General features: G+C 37.6%; 1 protein-coding gene across 1 annotated transcript in view; it reads left to right on the top strand.

Annotated features, from left to right (window-relative positions):
- Positions 1 to 11,825, top strand: part of bahd1 (bromo adjacent homology domain containing 1) — a 46,169-nt gene continuing 34,344 nt past the window's right edge. The window contains exon 1 of the mRNA XM_027172428.2: positions 1 to 286. The gene's annotated coding sequence lies outside the window, so the exon portion shown is untranslated. The remainder of the gene's footprint in view (positions 287 to 11,825) is intronic.

The following is an 11,825-nucleotide window of genomic DNA, read 5'->3' as shown; positions in this document are numbered from 1 at the left end:
TGCGTCAACACTCACCGAGGGAACGGATGGTGCTGTTACGTAAAAGCATAAACGATTCAATAAAATAATAAATAAAAGAGCAAAAAAAAGTGTTCGTCAGTTGTGCTCAGGTATTGGTCTGATCCACTCCGAGTCGTTTGATGGCACAGCAGACTGGCAATGCACAGGGAAATCCGTCTCGACAGGGACACCACAGCCAGAGAGCTGCACAGAGACTGAATTAAGACGTCACTAATCCATGCGCTCGCGGACAATTTAATCAGCCGCATGCATTAATAGGTTAAAGGTAAGGACACTGCAAGTTTTACTGAAAATGTAACGAGGATTATTCGGTGCTTTGCGGTGGTTTTCTGTGTTGGGGGGGCAGTCGTGCACCACAGCGTGTTTAACTTCAGATTAACACGTTTTATCTTATCGTTTAATGTCCTTCACGTCGAATCGGTGTGTTGGATGCGGTTTCAAACGTATCAGCGAAATACGAATCGTTTGATTTTGACTCTTGTGAGTTTTGAGATAATAATAGTAGTAGTAGTAGTAATAATAATAATAATGTGGAAATTTCCCGGAGAACCGTCATAAAACACAAGGAAGATGAAAACGCTCGACGCTGCTGTTTGTTTGTTTGTTTGTTTTGTTGTTGTTTACGGTGTCGTTTTCACGTCGAAAGCTTCAGAACTCGAGCTGAACTTCAACTTCCATGTCAGAGAGTCAAGTTTAGTGACAAAAAGCTGAATTGAAAACTGCTCCCTCAGACTCGAGCCCTATTCGGACGGCATTTGCATCTTGAGTTATAGTCCTTACAAATATTCCACTTATATTTTGTTCCTTAGTTGTAAAAACATTTTGACAGCTGTTACTGTTTGCAATTTCCCCCCCTGTGTGTCTATACATTTCTTTAAAAAACAAAAACACACACAGTATCAGAGAAATTTAAGAAAGCATGCATGCTTTGGATGGTTCTTTTTGGTAAAGCCATTTAGAAAAAGTTTGATTTAGGTTGTGGGATTTTCAGGAGTTTTTTTTTCCCCCAGATTGTTACTGTTTACATATCTATGTGTCAGATTATATGACGATCTGTGGTTAAAGAAAATGGACTTGTTTGTGCTTGTACATGTCTATGATCCAGGTTTGTGAGGAAACAATGGGTTGCGTAAACTGTGAGCTTCAGATAAGGAGGATACTTTTGTCTGGTCTTTTTATTTATTTATATTATTATTATTATTATTATTATTTTTTTTTGCAATGAAAGTGTTTCACACTGAGATTTAAAAATAAATATTTCTGACATCAACAAAATCGAGGCTGTCTTCGGTTGCAGTGGAACTGTATGTGCATGTTACAGATAAAGAATAAAAATATACAGAGTATAGAATTTCAGTGAAATTATATTAAAAGATTAAAAGCTCAACATCCAAGCCCTGGTGATGTACACCCTGTCCTGCACATTTTAGAGTTTTTTCCTGCTCGAACGCATGCATTTCAATCCAGGAAGGGTTGTTAATTAGCTGATTAGTTGGATTAGGAGTGTTGATAGCAGGGAAGACATTAAAATGTGCAAGAAAGGGAGTACTCTTGGGTACTGGAAACTGTGCTGTAAGGCATGTGAGATGGAAAGTTAATGAAATTTCATGAAACCACAGGGTGAAATAAATGGGCTATTATACTGAAAGCAGCATGTGTACTTATTCGCTAACTGTGTATTCACTTATGCCAGGATGTCTTTAAGTAAAAATTTTTGGATGCTTTGTTAATTCATATCTTTATATTCGCAAGAGTTTAGTGATGAAGAGACATGCAGGTATTTCATGCACGTTACCCCAAGACACTAGGGCAGGCTGCATTCTGTATATGGTCAAGACTCAGTAAAACATTTTAATTACCTAAATAATACTTTATTTATATGTATTATTGAGGCTGCATAATGAAAAGACTATGTCTATGGTCTGTTTCCCTGGGTGGACCAATTTACCGAGCATGTAAATGTAAAATGACCCAAATCACAAAGAGAAAAAAAAACAGATAGTTGGTTTGTTCATTGCTTTTGATCACAGCTTTAATAGGGCCACCTGTGGAGTGCTGTGTGCCAGTTCAGACTTCATTAAGACCAACCGAGTGCCCTGAGAGAGCTTTCGCAATCAAACGCGCGTTAGACTGACGGATCCCGCAGGACCCAACAAAATAGTTGCCGGAGCAGGAGGTTTTAACGGGAGCAGGTGGTCAGATATGAAGCACACAGGACCAATGTTCATTAACAAGGGAATGTATTTGGTGTTAGCGCTGTGCATCCAGACACATCGTTCAGCATTTGTTTATCCCAAACTGCTTTTTGAGTACCAGCTATAGGACTGTTCAGATATATTGCAAGCAGATCCAAATAAAAATAATAACCGCGGTGTCGGATGGGTTTGTCAGAAATTCCCTCAGGAGTGTATAGGATTACTTTCAGTGATTTTGTATCAAACTGGTAAAAGCTAAAGAGAAAACCCTTTACCGTTTGGCTCCGTGCATGGGTTGAGAGAAACACATACCGCATCAATAAATGTAAATGTACTCCTTTCTCCAAGAGGAGATCAGTAAGATTCCCAATCTGGGTCCTGATTCAAGTCATTGTGAATAGTGGGTCAATTTACTGTATATGATCTTGAAAGACAACTAGACAATTTGTCTGCTGGTTAAACAAGCACACATTCATGATAAGATAAACTTGTCACCAGATATACTGTACAGATATACAACATACTGTAGAGGGAAATCAATCTGTAAGTCTACTGTACCGACATTTAAAATATACTGTATTCTCTCTCATTTAACACAATAGGGGTCTTGTTTATTAAACATACAATTTTTTCTTGATCTGAATTGTATATAACAATGAGAGGATAGTCGAATATAGTTGAAGTAATTAATGAAACAAACCTTTTCATGGACTGCCCTTGAACCGGTCTCATTTCCTTGTGAATCTTTTAACAGAAGTGCAGGCAATAGCAGAAATGTTCCTGTAGCCAGAAGTACAGGTTGGTTTGTAGCACAATTCCGGCACATTCTTCAGACTTTCTGCTAGCTGTTGCACAGGAAAATTTTATCAGCTCAGGAGCCATTCATCATCATCAACATGAGGTAGAAAATCATGGCAGTCTTGAACGGTGTGCTCTGTCCTCACTGCTCTTTTTGCCAGCTGAGTTAATGCAGTCATTAAACATCATTTAGTAAAAATGTCCAGGTCTTGTACCACTTAATTTGTCCTTAATAAACAATTAATTAAGGTTACATGATCAGCTTGTAGGTATAACCTTGATATTTGGAATTATATATTTAAAAAAGCATAAATTTTGTGCAAATGACCCCAAATGGACATTGTGTTTTTTGTGAATTCCTGATCACTCTTCCTTTTATTATAAATGCCAGAATTATAATAGATTTTTTTGTAACACATGTTGAAGACATAAGTAACATATGTGTAATATACCATAAGCGAATAAAAGGAGTATTCAGTGCATTGACTTACCAGTCAAGTGGGAAAGGTGAACATGTGTATGTCTTGACACAACTTCCAAATACTCCGGAGGAATGCTTGAAACAGGGATGCTTGAATCTCATCCTCTCTGCATGTGCAGACGCAGTGGCAACACCAGCGGCATCCTTCACATACTTGCCCGGCTTTCTAGTGTGCATCTGGAGGATTAAATGCGACATTTACTAGATGATACGTCAGAGCCAAAACATCCTTGTAACTCAGGTTGTTATAGTTACACTGTGTAAGATTTACCGCTTACATTGTACTTCTTCCTTCATTGGGAGTTGAGCAAGTTTCATAGTCCTGGTTTGTCAAGATAACATAGTACTGATATCAGTGTGGAAATATACTGTAGTAACTTTATTTTAAAAAATGTTAGTTGTACTGTAATTGTACACTTTTAGTGTACAACACACAGTTTAGTATTTAGGATAAATATTTTCATAACCTGTCATTTTTTGTTATGGCAAAAGAAGTATTATAACCTATATTAATATGTCGGTACAGTTTGCAGCTCAAACAAATTGCTCTAATTGATGACCAAAGATAAAATCTTAAGATCAAATCAGTTCTTATGATTTTTTTTTCTCAGGTTATGAGAAAAGCATCAAGTGATTTCAGTTGCAATAAACTTTTCGTGTCTTACAGAGGTGTGACCACTTAATGAAAGCCATGGAGTGTCTGAGCAGTGTTAACTGAAACGACACGAATTACAACTGAATTACACACAATTAATCTAATTCACCTGTTTAGATGCTTCCCTGTCCATAACCATTGTTTTTTGGCAAACAAGTCGGCTATAAACAAGCCAGCATTTAGCATTTATGTAGTGAATCAGATTTGAGCACTTGTGACATTCTTACAATACCTAATAAGTGAGTAATGCTATGAAAGGCATTCCACTGACTATTCACTGCATTACTCAATGGCTCCACAGCAGCAGACCTATCTGACAGTATTGACCTTGTCAGGAATAGGTTGGTACCTACAAGGAAAACTGAACTGCTAAAAGGAAACAAATGTAGATTCAAAAATAAAAACCGGAATAGTTTCCATTTTGGTTACTGAGATTAAGGTTAAGGTTAAAAACTAAATGGCTTAGCATGAATTGATGATTTAATTACTATGTCAGTGTAAGTTCTGTGTGTGTGTTTGTGTACATGTTCATGGAAGGTACTTTACTTCAGCCTGGGTAAGACTTCAGCAAAACACTCTTGAATAATTATAGCAAATTATGTGGAAACATCATCAGGAAAGCGTGTTTGCACCGTCTATCGCACCTGGTCCTGGAAAAATTGCCTCGTATTCGCTGGCTGATATACAACCATGCAAAGCAAACAGTGAACCTGACGATTTGCACAACATGGCTGCCTGTACTTTTTTAAATCCCTAATCACACCCAAGAGTTGGAGGACGTATTCATGTGTTGCAGTCATCTTTTGGCTTCCTCCAATGTATGGAAATATGATAAGTTGGCTCTTGAGAGCATTTTACTATTTCCGGTGTTCAGGAGTCCTAAGTTATGTGTTTTGTACACCAAGTTAGGCATCTTTGCACATTTGGCTTTAATAAGAGAGGTTTTTACATGGAAGCCCTGGATTATTGTAAAGTTTGTAACATACAGTTTTTATTAAGCCTGGGTCATAGAGGTGCTTGAGTAATTATTTTTGAGGTTCTTTCAGGGTGGCTTTATGGTAAAGAGTGTCTATCTGGGATGCTTTTATAGTCATCATGGTTGTAAAGACAGTCAACTTCCTGTAAGCCCAATAATTTTGGCTATTTTCCTCTGACATCAACAAGGTGCTTCCGCCTGTACGTCTGCCGTTTTTTGTTTTTTTTATTCAGGTCTCCCCCCCCCAAACTATGATATGTCACCTCTAGAGACTATCATGCATGAAAACCCCAGGAGATTTGAAATACGCAAAGCAGCCCATCTGGCACCCACAACCATGGCACAATCATTTGCTGCCCAGTCACCACTTGTCCTGCATTGTGGTGTTTGAAGTGAACTTTAACTGAAGTTCTTGACCTAAGGCACTTATCTGCATGATTTTACACATTGTGCTGTCCCACATGATTGGCTGACTGGATAATAGCATGACTACATTTGTACAACAGGTGTCCAAAGTGTATGCAGTAAGGTTTAGACTCATATTATGAATATTTCAAGTCTTGTTATGTTTGTTCAAAAAAGACATTCATTGTTATTTAAGCTGCGGTTTAGGTCAATATCTTCAGCTATAATTTGGTCTGTACTTTCAAATCAGGAGAATGGTGATTTTCCCCAACCATATTTTTAGGGACCAAAAGTATTTACAATATACTTTTATCTACAATTAGCTGCTCAGCTGCACCTTAGCCATGTCTGTGTTAGTCCATCATCTTTCACTTACAATTAAGCAGACAAAAAAGACTAGAGTTTATTTAAACTTTGCATGTGAAGTTTGTTACTGTTAACTCACAAGATGAAATCCAAAGTGCCTTCCCTGCCCATGAAGCAACCCATCATTGACATGAAGAATCAAACCAAACCCATTAAAAAAAGAGATATCGAAAACATCAGATGTGGCCAAGTCAAGTACACCTTAGTACGGTAACTTAAAAAGTAGGAACATACAGAGTGAGCTCAAGAATAATAAAGTCCTGCAAGGCCATGGAACACAACTCTAAATAAACCTTAACCCTAACCTTAGAGAAGACACATTAAAAGCCTGAAAAGTTACGTAACCACGTCTTCGGGAGAGATCAGACTACACACACGGATTTCTGTCTATCTGTCTATCTGTGTGTATGTGTGTAATTGAATTATTGCTGTTTCTGTACCCTCAGATGTTGAAGGCACAGTAGGTGAAACTGTAATTAAATGGATAAAATGAAACAAATGCTATGACAAGAGCCACCCTGTAACAGATGACTGAATATGAGGCAACAGTAATTCCGGAACTCTATAGACGAGAGAACCTTGAAGTTGAATCCAGGAGGAAATGAAGCGAACTGCCTGAGCGAACCTTAGAAAAGGTTTCTTTCTCTGTAGAAACTGGCTTCAGATTCCTCAGGACAAGGATCCGCCAGTATTTCGGGTGATCAAGAATATTAGCTTTCCTGTATATATATATATATATATTCCTTCCAGAAGTTTTGGCACCACTAATTTCTGAAACCCAGACATGCTTTTGTAGCCTTTTTATCATTTTCTGTTTCCTTGGCATATAAATATGATCTTGAATACATGAGAAATCCCCATGCCACCCATTTTTTGAGAAATATTAAAGAACATTACGCACCTATGACAAATTATTGACCTGCCTGAATCGTGTAATGGGTATAAAAATACATTTTTTATATAAGATTTTATATAAGATTTTAAGCATGACTGGACCATTAGAAAAGGCTTCACATGTCTGGAGCAGCTGGAAATTTACAAGGGATTGGACCTATGAACCCAAAAGGATCACAGTTTTAGAATTGTACAGTTTAGTCGATTCTTGTGGTTATCAGGCTGTTTGGAAAATTTTGCAAGGAAGAAACTTTTTCTTGAAGAATCTTACAAAAGGCAGCAGCTTGGCTTCACCTACTGTAATTTGAACTACATGTGCTATAGTGTGGTGTTGTCAAGATGGCACAAAAATCCAATTTTATGTTCAATTTGGTTTGAAAAACAGGATTACATGCAAGGCAAAAGCACTGGGTGGATGCTAGACTATATGGGGTTTGTTTTGTATCTGGTTCTGGGGCTCTTGTGAAGATTGATGGATTGTGAATTCTCTTAGGTACCAGGATATTTTTTGCTCAAATGTCTCCTTGGTTACTTTAAGATGATTCAGACTTAGCCATAAAATAAGATCATGAGAGGAAAAATGCTTTGAGATCAACAGAGAGTTTTGCATTGATTGAGTTACCCTCAGGGACATAAACCTTTCAACTGAGATGTTTATTACTAGTCTGTGCTACATTAAAAGCTGTAGTTTGACTATTGGCAAGTTTATGTGGTTTATCCTTATTCGTATTGTCAGAGATGTTTTATACCAGCGTCTCTGAAACAGTGTTTCTCCTCTGAACAGCATGAACGCAACCGAACCAGCCATCTTTCATTTGAGGTTCACAAGCTGCTTTTCTTTTGAACAAACTAAGAGAACAATACAGTACATAGCAAGTTTGTTTTAATGGCTGTGTTGATACCCAAGCACAGGTGTGAGAGCACTCTAATTCTTTAGCATGCCTACAAATGAACAAACCTTGAACAAATAACACTCAAAGACAGCAGACTGTGCCAATACTTTCTTCTTCAGGTCCATTCTGTTATATCTGATGTAGGGTGTAAACACAGTGAATTGGAAGCATTTTAGTTTTTAGTCTTTGATGATTGTGATTTTTCTTGGATCATGTGAAAGATATAAGCCAGAACATTAACTGTGCTTTAATAAAAATGAATCTTAAATATTAAAATGCACTTTAAATTCATGATGTTGCCTTTTTAAATGAAGTGGAAAACACTTTCTGAAAATCATGACTAGATTTGTGATGATACCAAAGCCAGGTGTAGCTCTGTGGATGTCAGGACCAAATACTTTAAAGAAAAAATGATAAATAAAGCACACTCCCACAGACTAAACATCCAAACAACATACAGACTAAACAAAGTCAGTCAGTAATGTACACAACACTTCAAATTAGTCTCTTTTTGATGCATTTTTACTTCGACTGCATCCACACTAATCCGGATTTATTAGAAAACGGTCCTTTTCATCTATAAACTCTCCGTGTCCTTACTACCATTTTCAATCATTAAGTTTCTCATCCACACTAAAACATCTGCAAACTCTTACGCCCCTGTACTAAGATGCTTTGACGTATGTCATTTCCGCCTAGCGTTTATTTACTTTCCGGCTCTTCGATTAAAAAGGTTTTTTAAATGCTTCGACGGTGAGGTGGAGTTGCTGCTGAGAGTTACATAGGAGTATAAAGTTGCAAAAGCGATCGCGAACACAGAATGGGAGACGTACCAAAACATACGCAGAAATACTTTACCACTATAGGTAAACTTTCGCGTTGCAGTATGGCCTGCGAAAACTGAGGCTTTCGGAAACAATAAAGCAATTGTAGTCAAGTGACGCAGTCATGTTACCATTTAAGACAATAATATTTATAATTACCATTAAGACAACAGCAACTTTTCCTGAGTCCCGATTAGTTGCTGTTGTCACAGTGTTAATGTCATAAGTTAGATATAGCACTTACAGTAGTTGTTGCCTAAAATTCAGATTTTGTGATTGTAGAAATGAACACAGAAATGAAGATTAGGTAAACTATAATATAATGTAGGACTGAACAGCTTAGATGATACATGGGCAAGAAAGGCAACTGAAAGCTAATAGCATGTTCTCGAGTGAAACATGGCTCGCCGAAGCCCTATTCGGACAGGATTAGTTTTACGTGGGGACGTGGAGTAATGCAATTTTACCTCAGGACGTCTGTAATATTAATTGGCCAATTCGCACGGGACAAGACATCTCAGTAAAACTAGCAGAAGTGGGAGGGGTAACTCGCTTTACGCACCACAGTAACCTCCTTGTCGTCATGTGCGTATGACGTTGCTTCCTGTTTCAAGCGCCTCCATGCTTGCAAAACGCGCCAAAAACTACTTTTAAACAGGAAATGATGGAATTTTACCGTACATATTTACAGCGGGTCTTTTCGGACGGGATTAGTATTACCTGAGGTCATTTTTCCGGACCCTTTTACAGAAGGTAAAAGTCGCCATAATCTTTACTGACATTGTCCGTAATGATTACCGAGATGGCACATTTGGACGGGACTAAAATCACAGAGAAGCTCTGGTAATAATTACTTTACCCCCACGTCCCCACGTAAAACTAATCCCGTCCGAATAGTGCTATAGAATCGGAAACGGCAACAACACAGAGAATTATGGGGTAAATAAAATCAGCTGAGTTGTTTCTAACTGTCCTGTATAAAATCCTTAAAAAAAAAGTGAGCATTCTTATAATGAAATCATTTTTGTTCTGGAATAAAAATGTAATAAAGAGATGGTTCACATCTTAAGCTGTCCAATTGAAAGAGCTAGGTGACTGGACTGGACTTATTATAATATTAAAGGTTCTGAGGAAATTTCCCAGCACTATTCAGCAGAGCCACAGGGATAGAAATAGAATGGTGAGAAGAGGAAAAAGTATGGTTTTGTTATAGGCAGAGAAATTGCTGTTCTAAAATGTTTTACAGATATTTAACAGATTTATGGTCAGGCTGAAGCTTTCAGTTTATTTTTTGCATGCCGGCTATTTAAAAATCCATGGGTCTCTAAATGCGGGAAGTCTTTTTTTTTTTTTCTTTTTTTTTTCTTTTAATACTCGGTAGCATATTCACTGCATGCCATGCTATTTTAAAGCCTGTGATTCATACGCTTCAACACCAAACATTCATTTTTTTTTCTTTACACTTTTTTTTGTGGGTAAACAGACCTCATGACCGCACTAAAACATTTCCATTGTTGTCTGTTTTGCATCCAGCCAGGGATTTGATGATCTTTCGTCTTAAATAACTCCATGCCAGAGTTTTGTGTTGTTATTGTGCTGAGTGATCCTGATCCTGATCCAGCCAGCAAGTTTGGCGTTATTTGATTTCATCTTGTTCATGCCTTTCTTAATGAAGATTAGTGAGCCAATTTAGTGAGCTTTAAATGCCCAGTCTTATCATTGTGGAGACTATTAAAAATACTAAGGATGATGCAAGGTTTCCTTAAAAAAATCAGTAGCAATGACTTTTGCCAGAGGCCAACTATTTCACACCAGAGGCTAGAATTACAGTAGATGAGAAAATGGGAAACAAAAACACTGACTGGATTTATTTATTGTTTGTGTGTGTGTGTGGTGATGGAAATGGGGGGTTGGTGCACAAAATGATTTTTGAATATTCACTTTAAATAATTATATTATTAAACTAATATTTACTATAAGGATTTTTCCTGTTTGAAATATCAGTCATTTTTTTCAGATGACTACTATCTTTGCACAAATATCAGAAAGGCCTCTGCATATTTATGTCCTCTGTTCAACGGAAAAAAGGCTATGATGGCGTTTGTAAAAGATTAAACATCAAATCAAAGGTTCTAGTAGACTTTGTCATCCCAAATTTGAAAACTATGGCTTCCACATAATAAATCACAAATCTGACTTATACCCCTGAGGTGACTCAGAAAGTGTGACCTCCAAAACATGTATTGAAATGGACAACAGAATGGGACAAAAGCTTTTCAGTAGGCTTGCCGTATTGTAGCTGAAAGCTATTCAAATGAACCCTGCTGTGATTTATTACAGTAAACAAGCTCAGAGACTCAGGAGGAGATGCAGAGAGTCATCGCCACCTCCTATCACGGGTAACAATACAGAGCCTACTGTTAACCCAAGCAATATCTCATCATAATTAGTAGTAATTTACATTCCAGTAAAAAGGCCACTGAACTCATGATTGAAAGAAACCTTAAAATCTGTATATTCATGGTGGGTTATTATGTTTCTTTCCAAATCCCAAAGCAGCTGACTCGACATAAGTCGTGTAGAACATGGATTAGAAACCTCCAGGAAAACAAAGTCAATCGAATGTGTAGGAAATCATCACTTATGGTCAAACAAGTAATCATTGATCTCCTATAACAGGCAGGTAATTGACTTGTACGGTGTAACCGACTCAAATGTACACAGCGAGGATTTATAGTCTGAAATGCTTCATCTTTTACTTCATGTTATTTATTACTGTGGATTTGCATACTGCTCAGAACAAGGCTGTGTTTATTCTAGCTTTTTATCAAGCATACTTTTTATTAGGATTAGGGTTAGGGATCACAGTAGACTTAATAAATTGCCTCAGGAAGCGTCTACGATTTGGGATGATTTTTGAGTGTTCACATAAAGTGATTTTAGTATTAATAACAGAGCAACTAAGAGTTCATGTGTTTAAAATCTCTGTGTTGCTGCACAATGATAATTTGTGTAGTCTAACAGTGAACGGCAATGAAATAATCTGTCAGACATGGATATTCTGCCTCTGACCTGCCCTCTAGTGCAGGGGTCATCAACACGCCGAGCAAATTCGCCAGCAAAGCATTTCAACCGATCAACCCGAATACTTATGGGGGGATGGGAATAGAGCAGAGCTCATAAACATATGAAGCAATTAAACACAATCCTACATGACTTCTGTAGCAGATCCACTGTTGCTGCTCAACCCATTAAATAAATTATTCACCCGAAAGCAGCTCATCGGATCAGAGACAAGCAGAATAAAGACTACAGGC

This window comes from Tachysurus fulvidraco, chromosome 12, assembly GCF_022655615.1.
Source record: "Tachysurus fulvidraco isolate hzauxx_2018 chromosome 12, HZAU_PFXX_2.0, whole genome shotgun sequence".
NCBI lineage: Eukaryota > Metazoa > Chordata > Actinopteri > Siluriformes > Bagridae > Tachysurus > Tachysurus fulvidraco.
This window is presented reverse-complemented; position numbering and strand designations above follow the sequence as displayed.